This window comes from Mytilus galloprovincialis, chromosome 6 (genome assembly GCF_965363235.1).
Source record: "Mytilus galloprovincialis chromosome 6, xbMytGall1.hap1.1, whole genome shotgun sequence".
Lineage (NCBI taxonomy): Eukaryota > Metazoa > Mollusca > Bivalvia > Mytilida > Mytilidae > Mytilus > Mytilus galloprovincialis.
Genome location: NC_134843.1, coordinates 73,148,457 through 73,163,715, shown reverse-complemented (window position 1 = coordinate 73,163,715; position 15,259 = coordinate 73,148,457). Strand labels below are relative to the sequence as shown.

Here is a 15,259-nt window from a genome sequence, read left to right as displayed (position 1 = left end):
GACTGAGCAATGGAGGAAAACGTTACCATTGTCGCCTATGGAGAATTAATTAAAAATGTTGACCCAATTATGAAAATTCTTACAGTAACGGTACTCGGGTTGACAAAACATCAAGTTTCACTTAATTGAATGTTTCAGCATGAAATCAGTTGAATTGCACGGGATTTTCGATGAAAAGGCTGTCTATTTGATTATTTTTCCTTTGCGGTACTTGATCTACACAATTGCGCCTTACAAATGAAATGCGAACATTGTGATAAGTAGCTATAGATTCATGTAACCATTTAAGATCCCCATCTGTAACAGTGTGGTGGCCGAGTGGTTAAGGCGTTGGACTTAAGTTCCAATGGACGTATGTCCGCGTGGGTTCGAACCCCACCCGCACTAGTCTTATTTTTATTACACCAAATTGAAATTTTGCCTGAAACTGAGTGAATTGTACGCAAGTGAAGCTCCTTATAATATCGAATAAGCAATGCGATCAAAGTTCCCAAATATAGACCTACAGTTGCTGCTAGAACAGTAAGTAATGCTTTAAATTGTTACCGCAGTATTTTTTCCTAATAGCGCAACTGCAATCAGGAGTAACACTAAAAATGACTAAGCAGATATCATATGCCCTTGCAGTACACTTTTATGAAAAGGAAAAATATTGTATGTAAAATTGCTCCCGTGATGCGAATTGATTTTTTTTTTCTTTCGGTGAAATGATCGTTTATGAGATAATAAACTTTTTTTTCTCTCGCAATTATGAAAATTCTTACAGTAACGGTACTCGGGTTGACAAAACATCAAGTTTCACTTAATTGAATGTTTCAGCATGAAATCAGTTGAATTGCACGGGATTTTCGATGAAAAGGCTGTCTATTTGATTATTTTTCCTTTGCGGTACTTGATCTACACAATTGCGCCTTACAAATGAAATGCGAACATTGTGATAAGTAGCTATAGATTCATGTAACCATTTAAGATCCCCATCTGTAACAGTGTGGTGGCCGAGTGGTTAAGGCGTTGGACTTAAGTTCCAATGGACGTATGTCCGCGTGGGTTCGAACCCCACCCGCACTAGTCTTATTTTTATTACACCAAATTGAAATTTTGCCTGAAACTGAGTGAATTGTACGCAAGTGAAGCTCCTTATAATATCGAATAAGCAATGCGATCAAAGTTCCCAAATATAGACCTACAGTTGCTGCTAGAACAGTAAGTAATGCTTTAAATTGTTACCGCAGTATTTTTTCCTAATAGCGCAACTGCAATCAGGAGTAACACTAAAAATGACTAAGCAGATATCATATGCCCTTGCAGTACACTTTTATGAAAAGGAAAAATATTGTATGTAAAATTGCTCCCGTGATGCGAATTGATTTTTTTTTTCTTTCGGTGAAATGATCGTTTATGAGATAATAAACTTTTTTTTCTCTCGCAATTATGAAAATTCTTACAGTAACGGTACTCGGGTTGACAAAACATCAAGTTTCACTTAATTGAATGTTTCAGCATGAAATCAGTTGAATTGCACGGGATTTTCGATGAAAAGGCTGTCTATTTGATTATTTTTCCTTTGCGGTACTTGATCTACACAATTGCGCCTTACAAATGAAATGCGAACATTGTGATAAGTAGCTATAGATTCATGTAACCATTTAAGATCCCCATCTGTAACAGTGTGGTGGCCGAGTGGTTAAGGCGTTGGACTTAAGTTCCAATGGACGTATGTCCGCGTGGGTTCGAACCCCACCCGCACTAGTCTTATTTTTATTACACCAAATTGAAATTTTGCCTGAAACTGAGTGAATTGTACGCAAGTGAAGCTCCTTATAATATCGAATAAGCAATGCGATCAAAGTTCCCAAATATAGACCTACAGTTGCTGCTAGAACAGTAAGTAATGCTTTAAATTGTTACCGCAGTATTTTTTCCTAATAGCGCAACTGCAATCAGGAGTAACACTAAAAATGACTAAGCAGATATCATATGCCCTTGCAGTACACTTTTATGAAAAGGAAAAATATTGTATGTAAAATTGCTCCCGTGATGCGAATTGATTTTTTTTTTCTTTCGGTGAAATGATCGTTTATGAGATAATAAACTTTTTTTTCTCTCGCAATTATGAAAATTCTTACAGTAACGGTACTCGGGTTGACAAAACATCAAGTTTCACTTAATTGAATGTTTCAGCATGAAATCAGTTGAATTGCACGGGATTTTCGATGAAAAGGCTGTCTATTTGATTATTTTTCCTTTGCGGTACTTGATCTACACAATTGCGCCTTACAAATGAAATGCGAACATTGTGATAAGTAGCTATAGATTCATGTAACCATTTAAGATCCCCATCTGTAACAGTGTGGTGGCCGAGTGGTTAAGGCGTTGGACTTAAGTTCCAATGGACGTATGTCCGCGTGGGTTCGAACCCCACCCGCACTAGTCTTATTTTTATTACACCAAATTGAAATTTTGCCTGAAACTGAGTGAATTGTACGCAAGTGAAGCTCCTTATAATATCGAATAAGCAATGCGATCAAAGTTCCCAAATATAGACCTACAGTTGCTGCTAGAACAGTAAGTAATGCTTTAAATTGTTACCGCAGTATTTTTTCCTAATAGCGCAACTGCAATCAGGAGTAACACTAAAAATGACTAAGCAGATATCATATGCCCTTGCAGTACACTTTTATGAAAAGGAAAAATATTGTATGTAAAATTGCTCCCGTGATGCGAATTGATTTTTTTTTTCTTTCGGTGAAATGATCGTTTATGAGATAATAAACTTTTTTTTCTCTCGCAATTATGAAAATTCTTACAGTAACGGTACTCGGGTTGACAAAACATCAAGTTTCACTTAATTGAATGTTTCAGCATGAAATCAGTTGAATTGCACGGGATTTTCGATGAAAAGGCTGTCTATTTGATTATTTTTCCTTTGCGGTACTTGATCTACACAATTGCGCCTTACAAATGAAATGCGAACATTGTGATAAGTAGCTATAGATTCATGTAACCATTTAAGATCCCCATCTGTAACAGTGTGGTGGCCGAGTGGTTAAGGCGTTGGACTTAAGTTCCAATGGACGTATGTCCGCGTGGGTTCGAACCCCACCCGCACTAGTCTTATTTTTATTACACCAAATTGAAATTTTGCCTGAAACTGAGTGAATTGTACGCAAGTGAAGCTCCTTATAATATCGAATAAGCAATGCGATCAAAGTTCCCAAATATAGACCTACAGTTGCTGCTAGAACAGTAAGTAATGCTTTAAATTGTTACCGCAGTATTTTTTCCTAATAGCGCAACTGCAATCAGGAGTAACACTAAAAATGACTAAGCAGATATCATATGCCCTTGCAGTACACTTTTATGAAAAGGAAAAATATTGTATGTAAAATTGCTCCCGTGATGCGAATTGATTTTTTTTTTCTTTCGGTGAAATGATCGTTTATGAGATAATAAACTTTTTTTTCTCTCGCAATTATGAAAATTCTTACAGTAACGGTACTCGGGTTGACAAAACATCAAGTTTCACTTAATTGAATGTTTCAGCATGAAATCAGTTGAATTGCACGGGATTTTCGATGAAAAGGCTGTCTATTTGATTATTTTTCCTTTGCGGTACTTGATCTACACAATTGCGCCTTACAAATGAAATGCGAACATTGTGATAAGTAGCTATAGATTCATGTAACCATTTAAGATCCCCATCTGTAACAGTGTGGTGGCCGAGTGGTTAAGGCGTTGGACTTAAGTTCCAATGGACGTATGTCCGCGTGGGTTCGAACCCCACCCGCACTAGTCTTATTTTTATTACACCAAATTGAAATTTTGCCTGAAACTGAGTGAATTGTACGCAAGTGAAGCTCCTTATAATATCGAATAAGCAATGCGATCAAAGTTCCCAAATATAGACCTACAGTTGCTGCTAGAACAGTAAGTAATGCTTTAAATTGTTACCGCAGTATTTTTTCCTAATAGCGCAACTGCAATCAGGAGTAACACTAAAAATGACTAAGCAGATATCATATGCCCTTGCAGTACACTTTTATGAAAAGGAAAAATATTGTATGTAAAATTGCTCCCGTGATGCGAATTGATTTTTTTTTTCTTTCGGTGAAATGATCGTTTATGAGATAATAAACTTTTTTTTCTCTCGCAATTATGAAAATTCTTACAGTAACGGTACTCGGGTTGACAAAACATCAAGTTTCACTTAATTGAATGTTTCAGCATGAAATCAGTTGAATTGCACGGGATTTTCGATGAAAAGGCTGTCTATTTGATTATTTTTCCTTTGCGGTACTTGATCTACACAATTGCGCCTTACAAATGAAATGCGAACATTGTGATAAGTAGCTATAGATTCATGTAACCATTTAAGATCCCCATCTGTAACAGTGTGGTGGCCGAGTGGTTAAGGCGTTGGACTTAAGTTCCAATGGACGTATGTCCGCGTGGGTTCGAACCCCACCCGCACTAGTCTTATTTTTATTACACCAAATTGAAATTTTGCCTGAAACTGAGTGAATTGTACGCAAGTGAAGCTCCTTATAATATCGAATAAGCAATGCGATCAAAGTTCCCAAATATAGACCTACAGTTGCTGCTAGAACAGTAAGTAATGCTTTAAATTGTTACCGCAGTATTTTTTCCTAATAGCGCAACTGCAATCAGGAGTAACACTAAAAATGACTAAGCAGATATCATATGCCCTTGCAGTACACTTTTATGAAAAGGAAAAATATTGTATGTAAAATTGCTCCCGTGATGCGAATTGATTTTTTTTTTCTTTCGGTGAAATGATCGTTTATGAGATAATAAACTTTTTTTTCTCTCGCAATTATGAAAATTCTTACAGTAACGGTACTCGGGTTGACAAAACATCAAGTTTCACTTAATTGAATGTTTCAGCATGAAATCAGTTGAATTGCACGGGATTTTCGATGAAAAGGCTGTCTATTTGATTATTTTTCCTTTGCGGTACTTGATCTACACAATTGCGCCTTACAAATGAAATGCGAACATTGTGATAAGTAGCTATAGATTCATGTAACCATTTAAGATCCCCATCTGTAACAGTGTGGTGGCCGAGTGGTTAAGGCGTTGGACTTAAGTTCCAATGGACGTATGTCCGCGTGGGTTCGAACCCCACCCGCACTAGTCTTATTTTTATTACACCAAATTGAAATTTTGCCTGAAACTGAGTGAATTGTACGCAAGTGAAGCTCCTTATAATATCGAATAAGCAATGCGATCAAAGTTCCCAAATATAGACCTACAGTTGCTGCTAGAACAGTAAGTAATGCTTTAAATTGTTACCGCAGTATTTTTTCCTAATAGCGCAACTGCAATCAGGAGTAACACTAAAAATGACTAAGCAGATATCATATGCCCTTGCAGTACACTTTTATGAAAAGGAAAAATATTGTATGTAAAATTGCTCCCGTGATGCGAATTGATTTTTTTTTTCTTTCGGTGAAATGATCGTTTATGAGATAATAAACTTTTTTTTCTCTCGCAATTATGAAAATTCTTACAGTAACGGTACTCGGGTTGACAAAACATCAAGTTTCACTTAATTGAATGTTTCAGCATGAAATCAGTTGAATTGCACGGGATTTTCGATGAAAAGGCTGTCTATTTGATTATTTTTCCTTTGCGGTACTTGATCTACACAATTGCGCCTTACAAATGAAATGCGAACATTGTGATAAGTAGCTATAGATTCATGTAACCATTTAAGATCCCCATCTGTAACAGTGTGGTGGCCGAGTGGTTAAGGCGTTGGACTTAAGTTCCAATGGACGTATGTCCGCGTGGGTTCGAACCCCACCCGCACTAGTCTTATTTTTATTACACCAAATTGAAATTTTGCCTGAAACTGAGTGAATTGTACGCAAGTGAAGCTCCTTATAATATCGAATAAGCAATGCGATCAAAGTTCCCAAATATAGACCTACAGTTGCTGCTAGAACAGTAAGTAATGCTTTAAATTGTTACCGCAGTATTTTTTCCTAATAGCGCAACTGCAATCAGGAGTAACACTAAAAATGACTAAGCAGATATCATATGCCCTTGCAGTACACTTTTATGAAAAGGAAAAATATTGTATGTAAAATTGCTCCCGTGATGCGAATTGATTTTTTTTTTCTTTCGGTGAAATGATCGTTTATGAGATAATAAACTTTTTTTTCTCTCGCAATTATGAAAATTCTTACAGTAACGGTACTCGGGTTGACAAAACATCAAGTTTCACTTAATTGAATGTTTCAGCATGAAATCAGTTGAATTGCACGGGATTTTCGATGAAAAGGCTGTCTATTTGATTATTTTTCCTTTGCGGTACTTGATCTACACAATTGCGCCTTACAAATGAAATGCGAACATTGTGATAAGTAGCTATAGATTCATGTAACCATTTAAGATCCCCATCTGTAACAGTGTGGTGGCCGAGTGGTTAAGGCGTTGGACTTAAGTTCCAATGGACGTATGTCCGCGTGGGTTCGAACCCCACCCGCACTAGTCTTATTTTTATTACACCAAATTGAAATTTTGCCTGAAACTGAGTGAATTGTACGCAAGTGAAGCTCCTTATAATATCGAATAAGCAATGCGATCAAAGTTCCCAAATATAGACCTACAGTTGCTGCTAGAACAGTAAGTAATGCTTTAAATTGTTACCGCAGTATTTTTTCCTAATAGCGCAACTGCAATCAGGAGTAACACTAAAAATGACTAAGCAGATATCATATGCCCTTGCAGTACACTTTTATGAAAAGGAAAAATATTGTATGTAAAATTGCTCCCGTGATGCGAATTGATTTTTTTTTTCTTTCGGTGAAATGATCGTTTATGAGATAATAAACTTTTTTTTCTCTCGCAATTATGAAAATTCTTACAGTAACGGTACTCGGGTTGACAAAACATCAAGTTTCACTTAATTGAATGTTTCAGCATGAAATCAGTTGAATTGCACGGGATTTTCGATGAAAAGGCTGTCTATTTGATTATTTTTCCTTTGCGGTACTTGATCTACACAATTGCGCCTTACAAATGAAATGCGAACATTGTGATAAGTAGCTATAGATTCATGTAACCATTTAAGATCCCCATCTGTAACAGTGTGGTGGCCGAGTGGTTAAGGCGTTGGACTTAAGTTCCAATGGACGTATGTCCGCGTGGGTTCGAACCCCACCCGCACTAGTCTTATTTTTATTACACCAAATTGAAATTTTGCCTGAAACTGAGTGAATTGTACGCAAGTGAAGCTCCTTATAATATCGAATAAGCAATGCGATCAAAGTTCCCAAATATAGACCTACAGTTGCTGCTAGAACAGTAAGTAATGCTTTAAATTGTTACCGCAGTATTTTTTCCTAATAGCGCAACTGCAATCAGGAGTAACACTAAAAATGACTAAGCAGATATCATATGCCCTTGCAGTACACTTTTATGAAAAGGAAAAATATTGTATGTAAAATTGCTCCCGTGATGCGAATTGATTTTTTTTTTCTTTCGGTGAAATGATCGTTTATGAGATAATAAACTTTTTTTTCTCTCGCAATTATGAAAATTCTTACAGTAACGGTACTCGGGTTGACAAAACATCAAGTTTCACTTAATTGAATGTTTCAGCATGAAATCAGTTGAATTGCACGGGATTTTCGATGAAAAGGCTGTCTATTTGATTATTTTTCCTTTGCGGTACTTGATCTACACAATTGCGCCTTACAAATGAAATGCGAACATTGTGATAAGTAGCTATAGATTCATGTAACCATTTAAGATCCCCATCTGTAACAGTGTGGTGGCCGAGTGGTTAAGGCGTTGGACTTAAGTTCCAATGGACGTATGTCCGCGTGGGTTCGAACCCCACCCGCACTAGTCTTATTTTTATTACACCAAATTGAAATTTTGCCTGAAACTGAGTGAATTGTACGCAAGTGAAGCTCCTTATAATATCGAATAAGCAATGCGATCAAAGTTCCCAAATATAGACCTACAGTTGCTGCTAGAACAGTAAGTAATGCTTTAAATTGTTACCGCAGTATTTTTTCCTAATAGCGCAACTGCAATCAGGAGTAACACTAAAAATGACTAAGCAGATATCATATGCCCTTGCAGTACACTTTTATGAAAAGGAAAAATATTGTATGTAAAATTGCTCCCGTGATGCGAATTGATTTTTTTTTTCTTTCGGTGAAATGATCGTTTATGAGATAATAAACTTTTTTTTCTCTCGCAATTATGAAAATTCTTACAGTAACGGTACTCGGGTTGACAAAACATCAAGTTTCACTTAATTGAATGTTTCAGCATGAAATCAGTTGAATTGCACGGGATTTTCGATGAAAAGGCTGTCTATTTGATTATTTTTCCTTTGCGGTACTTGATCTACACAATTGCGCCTTACAAATGAAATGCGAACATTGTGATAAGTAGCTATAGATTCATGTAACCATTTAAGATCCCCATCTGTAACAGTGTGGTGGCCGAGTGGTTAAGGCGTTGGACTTAAGTTCCAATGGACGTATGTCCGCGTGGGTTCGAACCCCACCCGCACTAGTCTTATTTTTATTACACCAAATTGAAATTTTGCCTGAAACTGAGTGAATTGTACGCAAGTGAAGCTCCTTATAATATCGAATAAGCAATGCGATCAAAGTTCCCAAATATAGACCTACAGTTGCTGCTAGAACAGTAAGTAATGCTTTAAATTGTTACCGCAGTATTTTTTCCTAATAGCGCAACTGCAATCAGGAGTAACACTAAAAATGACTAAGCAGATATCATATGCCCTTGCAGTACACTTTTATGAAAAGGAAAAATATTGTATGTAAAATTGCTCCCGTGATGCGAATTGATTTTTTTTTTCTTTCGGTGAAATGATCGTTTATGAGATAATAAACTTTTTTTTCTCTCGCAATTATGAAAATTCTTACAGTAACGGTACTCGGGTTGACAAAACATCAAGTTTCACTTAATTGAATGTTTCAGCATGAAATCAGTTGAATTGCACGGGATTTTCGATGAAAAGGCTGTCTATTTGATTATTTTTCCTTTGCGGTACTTGATCTACACAATTGCGCCTTACAAATGAAATGCGAACATTGTGATAAGTAGCTATAGATTCATGTAACCATTTAAGATCCCCATCTGTAACAGTGTGGTGGCCGAGTGGTTAAGGCGTTGGACTTAAGTTCCAATGGACGTATGTCCGCGTGGGTTCGAACCCCACCCGCACTAGTCTTATTTTTATTACACCAAATTGAAATTTTGCCTGAAACTGAGTGAATTGTACGCAAGTGAAGCTCCTTATAATATCGAATAAGCAATGCGATCAAAGTTCCCAAATATAGACCTACAGTTGCTGCTAGAACAGTAAGTAATGCTTTAAATTGTTACCGCAGTATTTTTTCCTAATAGCGCAACTGCAATCAGGAGTAACACTAAAAATGACTAAGCAGATATCATATGCCCTTGCAGTACACTTTTATGAAAAGGAAAAATATTGTATGTAAAATTGCTCCCGTGATGCGAATTGATTTTTTTTTTCTTTCGGTGAAATGATCGTTTATGAGATAATAAACTTTTTTTTCTCTCGCAATTATGAAAATTCTTACAGTAACGGTACTCGGGTTGACAAAACATCAAGTTTCACTTAATTGAATGTTTCAGCATGAAATCAGTTGAATTGCACGGGATTTTCGATGAAAAGGCTGTCTATTTGATTATTTTTCCTTTGCGGTACTTGATCTACACAATTGCGCCTTACAAATGAAATGCGAACATTGTGATAAGTAGCTATAGATTCATGTAACCATTTAAGATCCCCATCTGTAACAGTGTGGTGGCCGAGTGGTTAAGGCGTTGGACTTAAGTTCCAATGGACGTATGTCCGCGTGGGTTCGAACCCCACCCGCACTAGTCTTATTTTTATTACACCAAATTGAAATTTTGCCTGAAACTGAGTGAATTGTACGCAAGTGAAGCTCCTTATAATATCGAATAAGCAATGCGATCAAAGTTCCCAAATATAGACCTACAGTTGCTGCTAGAACAGTAAGTAATGCTTTAAATTGTTACCGCAGTATTTTTTCCTAATAGCGCAACTGCAATCAGGAGTAACACTAAAAATGACTAAGCAGATATCATATGCCCTTGCAGTACACTTTTATGAAAAGGAAAAATATTGTATGTAAAATTGCTCCCGTGATGCGAATTGATTTTTTTTTTCTTTCGGTGAAATGATCGTTTATGAGATAATAAACTTTTTTTTCTCTCGCAATTATGAAAATTCTTACAGTAACGGTACTCGGGTTGACAAAACATCAAGTTTCACTTAATTGAATGTTTCAGCATGAAATCAGTTGAATTGCACGGGATTTTCGATGAAAAGGCTGTCTATTTGATTATTTTTCCTTTGCGGTACTTGATCTACACAATTGCGCCTTACAAATGAAATGCGAACATTGTGATAAGTAGCTATAGATTCATGTAACCATTTAAGATCCCCATCTGTAACAGTGTGGTGGCCGAGTGGTTAAGGCGTTGGACTTAAGTTCCAATGGACGTATGTCCGCGTGGGTTCGAACCCCACCCGCACTAGTCTTATTTTTATTACACCAAATTGAAATTTTGCCTGAAACTGAGTGAATTGTACGCAAGTGAAGCTCCTTATAATATCGAATAAGCAATGCGATCAAAGTTCCCAAATATAGACCTACAGTTGCTGCTAGAACAGTAAGTAATGCTTTAAATTGTTACCGCAGTATTTTTTCCTAATAGCGCAACTGCAATCAGGAGTAACACTAAAAATGACTAAGCAGATATCATATGCCCTTGCAGTACACTTTTATGAAAAGGAAAAATATTGTATGTAAAATTGCTCCCGTGATGCGAATTGATTTTTTTTTTCTTTCGGTGAAATGATCGTTTATGAGATAATAAACTTTTTTTTCTCTCGCAATTATGAAAATTCTTACAGTAACGGTACTCGGGTTGACAAAACATCAAGTTTCACTTAATTGAATGTTTCAGCATGAAATCAGTTGAATTGCACGGGATTTTCGATGAAAAGGCTGTCTATTTGATTATTTTTCCTTTGCGGTACTTGATCTACACAATTGCGCCTTACAAATGAAATGCGAACATTGTGATAAGTAGCTATAGATTCATGTAACCATTTAAGATCCCCATCTGTAACAGTGTGGTGGCCGAGTGGTTAAGGCGTTGGACTTAAGTTCCAATGGACGTATGTCCGCGTGGGTTCGAACCCCACCCGCACTAGTCTTATTTTTATTACACCAAATTGAAATTTTGCCTGAAACTGAGTGAATTGTACGCAAGTGAAGCTCCTTATAATATCGAATAAGCAATGCGATCAAAGTTCCCAAATATAGACCTACAGTTGCTGCTAGAACAGTAAGTAATGCTTTAAATTGTTACCGCAGTATTTTTTCCTAATAGCGCAACTGCAATCAGGAGTAACACTAAAAATGACTAAGCAGATATCATATGCCCTTGCAGTACACTTTTATGAAAAGGAAAAATATTGTATGTAAAATTGCTCCCGTGATGCGAATTGATTTTTTTTTTCTTTCGGTGAAATGATCGTTTATGAGATAATAAACTTTTTTTTCTCTCGCAATTATGAAAATTCTTACAGTAACGGTACTCGGGTTGACAAAACATCAAGTTTCACTTAATTGAATGTTTCAGCATGAAATCAGTTGAATTGCACGGGATTTTCGATGAAAAGGCTGTCTATTTGATTATTTTTCCTTTGCGGTACTTGATCTACACAATTGCGCCTTACAAATGAAATGCGAACATTGTGATAAGTAGCTATAGATTCATGTAACCATTTAAGATCCCCATCTGTAACAGTGTGGTGGCCGAGTGGTTAAGGCGTTGGACTTAAGTTCCAATGGACGTATGTCCGCGTGGGTTCGAACCCCACCCGCACTAGTCTTATTTTTATTACACCAAATTGAAATTTTGCCTGAAACTGAGTGAATTGTACGCAAGTGAAGCTCCTTATAATATCGAATAAGCAATGCGATCAAAGTTCCCAAATATAGACCTACAGTTGCTGCTAGAACAGTAAGTAATGCTTTAAATTGTTACCGCAGTATTTTTTCCTAATAGCGCAACTGCAATCAGGAGTAACACTAAAAATGACTAAGCAGATATCATATGCCCTTGCAGTACACTTTTATGAAAAGGAAAAATATTGTATGTAAAATTGCTCCCGTGATGCGAATTGATTTTTTTTTTCTTTCGGTGAAATGATCGTTTATGAGATAATAAACTTTTTTTTCTCTCGCAATTATGAAAATTCTTACAGTAACGGTACTCGGGTTGACAAAACATCAAGTTTCACTTAATTGAATGTTTCAGCATGAAATCAGTTGAATTGCACGGGATTTTCGATGAAAAGGCTGTCTATTTGATTATTTTTCCTTTGCGGTACTTGATCTACACAATTGCGCCTTACAAATGAAATGCGAACATTGTGATAAGTAGCTATAGATTCATGTAACCATTTAAGATCCCCATCTGTAACAGTGTGGTGGCCGAGTGGTTAAGGCGTTGGACTTAAGTTCCAATGGACGTATGTCCGCGTGGGTTCGAACCCCACCCGCACTAGTCTTATTTTTATTACACCAAATTGAAATTTTGCCTGAAACTGAGTGAATTGTACGCAAGTGAAGCTCCTTATAATATCGAATAAGCAATGCGATCAAAGTTCCCAAATATAGACCTACAGTTGCTGCTAGAACAGTAAGTAATGCTTTAAATTGTTACCGCAGTATTTTTTCCTAATAGCGCAACTGCAATCAGGAGTAACACTAAAAATGACTAAGCAGATATCATATGCCCTTGCAGTACACTTTTATGAAAAGGAAAAATATTGTATGTAAAATTGCTCCCGTGATGCGAATTGATTTTTTTTTTCTTTCGGTGAAATGATCGTTTATGAGATAATAAACTTTTTTTTCTCTCGCAATTATGAAAATTCTTACAGTAACGGTACTCGGGTTGACAAAACATCAAGTTTCACTTAATTGAATGTTTCAGCATGAAATCAGTTGAATTGCACGGGATTTTCGATGAAAAGGCTGTCTATTTGATTATTTTTCCTTTGCGGTACTTGATCTACACAATTGCGCCTTACAAATGAAATGCGAACATTGTGATAAGTAGCTATAGATTCATGTAACCATTTAAGATCCCCATCTGTAACAGTGTGGTGGCCGAGTGGTTAAGGCGTTGGACTTAAGTTCCAATGGACGTATGTCCGCGTGGGTTCGAACCCCACCCGCACTAGTCTTATTTTTATTACACCAAATTGAAATTTTGCCTGAAACTGAGTGAATTGTACGCAAGTGAAGCTCCTTATAATATCGAATAAGCAATGCGATCAAAGTTCCCAAATATAGACCTACAGTTGCTGCTAGAACAGTAAGTAATGCTTTAAATTGTTACCGCAGTATTTTTTCCTAATAGCGCAACTGCAATCAGGAGTAACACTAAAAATGACTAAGCAGATATCATATGCCCTTGCAGTACACTTTTATGAAAAGGAAAAATATTGTATGTAAAATTGCTCCCGTGATGCGAATTGATTTTTTTTTTCTTTCGGTGAAATGATCGTTTATGAGATAATAAACTTTTTTTTCTCTCGCAATTATGAAAATTCTTACAGTAACGGTACTCGGGTTGACAAAACATCAAGTTTCACTTAATTGAATGTTTCAGCATGAAATCAGTTGAATTGCACGGGATTTTCGATGAAAAGGCTGTCTATTTGATTATTTTTCCTTTGCGGTACTTGATCTACACAATTGCGCCTTACAAATGAAATGCGAACATTGTGATAAGTAGCTATAGATTCATGTAACCATTTAAGATCCCCATCTGTAACAGTGTGGTGGCCGAGTGGTTAAGGCGTTGGACTTAAGTTCCAATGGACGTATGTCCGCGTGGGTTCGAACCCCACCCGCACTAGTCTTATTTTTATTACACCAAATTGAAATTTTGCCTGAAACTGAGTGAATTGTACGCAAGTGAAGCTCCTTATAATATCGAATAAGCAATGCGATCAAAGTTCCCAAATATAGACCTACAGTTGCTGCTAGAACAGTAAGTAATGCTTTAAATTGTTACCGCAGTATTTTTTCCTAATAGCGCAACTGCAATCAGGAGTAACACTAAAAATGACTAAGCAGATATCATATGCCCTTGCAGTACACTTTTATGAAAAGGAAAAATATTGTATGTAAAATTGCTCCCGTGATGCGAATTGATTTTTTTTTTCTTTCGGTGAAATGATCGTTTATGAGATAATAAACTTTTTTTTCTCTCGCAATTATGAAAATTCTTACAGTAACGGTACTCGGGTTGACAAAACATCAAGTTTCACTTAATTGAATGTTTCAGCATGAAATCAGTTGAATTGCACGGGATTTTCGATGAAAAGGCTGTCTATTTGATTATTTTTCCTTTGCGGTACTTGATCTACACAATTGCGCCTTACAAATGAAATGCGAACATTGTGATAAGTAGCTATAGATTCATGTAACCATTTAAGATCCCCATCTGTAACAGTGTGGTGGCCGAGTGGTTAAGGCGTTGGACTTAAGTTCCAATGGACGTATGTCCGCGTGGGTTCGAACCCCACCCGCACTAGTCTTATTTTTATTACACCAAATTGAAATTTTGCCTGAAACTGAGTGAATTGTACGCAAGTGAAGCTCCTTATAATATCGAATAAGCAATGCGATCAAAGTTCCCAAATATAGACCTACAGTTGCTGCTAGAACAGTAAGTAATGCTTTAAATTGTTACCGCAGTATTTTTTCCTAATAGCGCAACTGCAATCAGGAGTAACACTAAAAATGACTAAGCAGATATCATATGCCCTTGCAGTACACTTTTATGAAAAGGAAAAATATTGTATGTAAAATTGCTCCCGTGATGCGAATTGATTTTTTTTTTCTTTCGGTGAAATGATCGTTTATGAGATAATAAACTTTTTTTTCTCTCGCAATTATGAAAATTCTTACAGTAACGGTACTCGGGTTGACAAAACATCAAGTTTCACTTAATTGAATGTTTCAGCATGAAATCAGTTGAATTGCACGGGATTTTCGATGAAAAGGCTGTCTATTTGATTATTTTTCCTTTGCGGTACTTGATCTACACAATTGCGCCTTACAAATGAAATGCGAACATTGTGATAAGTAGCTATAGATTCATG

At 36.5% G+C, this 15,259-nt stretch overlaps 22 non-coding genes across 22 annotated transcripts; all 22 read left to right on the top strand.

Annotated features, from left to right (window-relative positions):
* The first annotated feature begins 304 nt into the window (after positions 1–304).
* Trnal-uaa (transfer RNA leucine (anticodon UAA)) lies at positions 305–387 on the top strand. The gene has a single exon. It is a non-coding gene; the product is annotated as a tRNA-Leu (tRNA).
* A 598-nt stretch (positions 388–985) lies between these two features.
* On the top strand, positions 986–1,068 carry Trnal-uaa (transfer RNA leucine (anticodon UAA)). Its single transcript has one exon. It is a non-coding gene; the product is annotated as a tRNA-Leu (tRNA).
* Positions 1,069–1,666: 598 nt separating this feature from the next.
* Trnal-uaa (transfer RNA leucine (anticodon UAA)) lies at positions 1,667–1,749 on the top strand. Its single transcript has one exon. It is a non-coding gene; the product is annotated as a tRNA-Leu (tRNA).
* A 598-nt stretch (positions 1,750–2,347) lies between these two features.
* Trnal-uaa (transfer RNA leucine (anticodon UAA)) lies at positions 2,348–2,430 on the top strand. The gene has a single exon. It is a non-coding gene; the product is annotated as a tRNA-Leu (tRNA).
* Positions 2,431–3,028: 598 nt separating this feature from the next.
* On the top strand, positions 3,029–3,111 carry Trnal-uaa (transfer RNA leucine (anticodon UAA)). The gene has a single exon. It is a non-coding gene; the product is annotated as a tRNA-Leu (tRNA).
* A 598-nt stretch (positions 3,112–3,709) lies between these two features.
* Positions 3,710–3,792, top strand: Trnal-uaa (transfer RNA leucine (anticodon UAA)). Its single transcript has one exon. It is a non-coding gene; the product is annotated as a tRNA-Leu (tRNA).
* A 598-nt stretch (positions 3,793–4,390) lies between these two features.
* Trnal-uaa (transfer RNA leucine (anticodon UAA)) lies at positions 4,391–4,473 on the top strand. The gene has a single exon. It is a non-coding gene; the product is annotated as a tRNA-Leu (tRNA).
* Positions 4,474–5,071: 598 nt separating this feature from the next.
* On the top strand, positions 5,072–5,154 carry Trnal-uaa (transfer RNA leucine (anticodon UAA)). Its single transcript has one exon. It is a non-coding gene; the product is annotated as a tRNA-Leu (tRNA).
* Positions 5,155–5,752: 598 nt separating this feature from the next.
* On the top strand, positions 5,753–5,835 carry Trnal-uaa (transfer RNA leucine (anticodon UAA)). The gene has a single exon. It is a non-coding gene; the product is annotated as a tRNA-Leu (tRNA).
* A 598-nt stretch (positions 5,836–6,433) lies between these two features.
* Trnal-uaa (transfer RNA leucine (anticodon UAA)) lies at positions 6,434–6,516 on the top strand. Its single transcript has one exon. It is a non-coding gene; the product is annotated as a tRNA-Leu (tRNA).
* A 598-nt stretch (positions 6,517–7,114) lies between these two features.
* Positions 7,115–7,197, top strand: Trnal-uaa (transfer RNA leucine (anticodon UAA)). The gene has a single exon. It is a non-coding gene; the product is annotated as a tRNA-Leu (tRNA).
* A 598-nt stretch (positions 7,198–7,795) lies between these two features.
* Positions 7,796–7,878, top strand: Trnal-uaa (transfer RNA leucine (anticodon UAA)). The gene has a single exon. It is a non-coding gene; the product is annotated as a tRNA-Leu (tRNA).
* Positions 7,879–8,476: 598 nt separating this feature from the next.
* Positions 8,477–8,559, top strand: Trnal-uaa (transfer RNA leucine (anticodon UAA)). Its single transcript has one exon. It is a non-coding gene; the product is annotated as a tRNA-Leu (tRNA).
* Positions 8,560–9,157: 598 nt separating this feature from the next.
* Positions 9,158–9,240, top strand: Trnal-uaa (transfer RNA leucine (anticodon UAA)). The gene has a single exon. It is a non-coding gene; the product is annotated as a tRNA-Leu (tRNA).
* A 598-nt stretch (positions 9,241–9,838) lies between these two features.
* On the top strand, positions 9,839–9,921 carry Trnal-uaa (transfer RNA leucine (anticodon UAA)). The gene has a single exon. It is a non-coding gene; the product is annotated as a tRNA-Leu (tRNA).
* Positions 9,922–10,519: 598 nt separating this feature from the next.
* Positions 10,520–10,602, top strand: Trnal-uaa (transfer RNA leucine (anticodon UAA)). The gene has a single exon. It is a non-coding gene; the product is annotated as a tRNA-Leu (tRNA).
* Positions 10,603–11,200: 598 nt separating this feature from the next.
* Trnal-uaa (transfer RNA leucine (anticodon UAA)) lies at positions 11,201–11,283 on the top strand. The gene has a single exon. It is a non-coding gene; the product is annotated as a tRNA-Leu (tRNA).
* A 598-nt stretch (positions 11,284–11,881) lies between these two features.
* On the top strand, positions 11,882–11,964 carry Trnal-uaa (transfer RNA leucine (anticodon UAA)). Its single transcript has one exon. It is a non-coding gene; the product is annotated as a tRNA-Leu (tRNA).
* Positions 11,965–12,562: 598 nt separating this feature from the next.
* Positions 12,563–12,645, top strand: Trnal-uaa (transfer RNA leucine (anticodon UAA)). The gene has a single exon. It is a non-coding gene; the product is annotated as a tRNA-Leu (tRNA).
* A 598-nt stretch (positions 12,646–13,243) lies between these two features.
* Trnal-uaa (transfer RNA leucine (anticodon UAA)) lies at positions 13,244–13,326 on the top strand. Its single transcript has one exon. It is a non-coding gene; the product is annotated as a tRNA-Leu (tRNA).
* Positions 13,327–13,924: 598 nt separating this feature from the next.
* On the top strand, positions 13,925–14,007 carry Trnal-uaa (transfer RNA leucine (anticodon UAA)). Its single transcript has one exon. It is a non-coding gene; the product is annotated as a tRNA-Leu (tRNA).
* A 598-nt stretch (positions 14,008–14,605) lies between these two features.
* Positions 14,606–14,688, top strand: Trnal-uaa (transfer RNA leucine (anticodon UAA)). Its single transcript has one exon. It is a non-coding gene; the product is annotated as a tRNA-Leu (tRNA).
* The last annotated feature ends 571 nt before the right edge of the window (positions 14,689–15,259 follow it).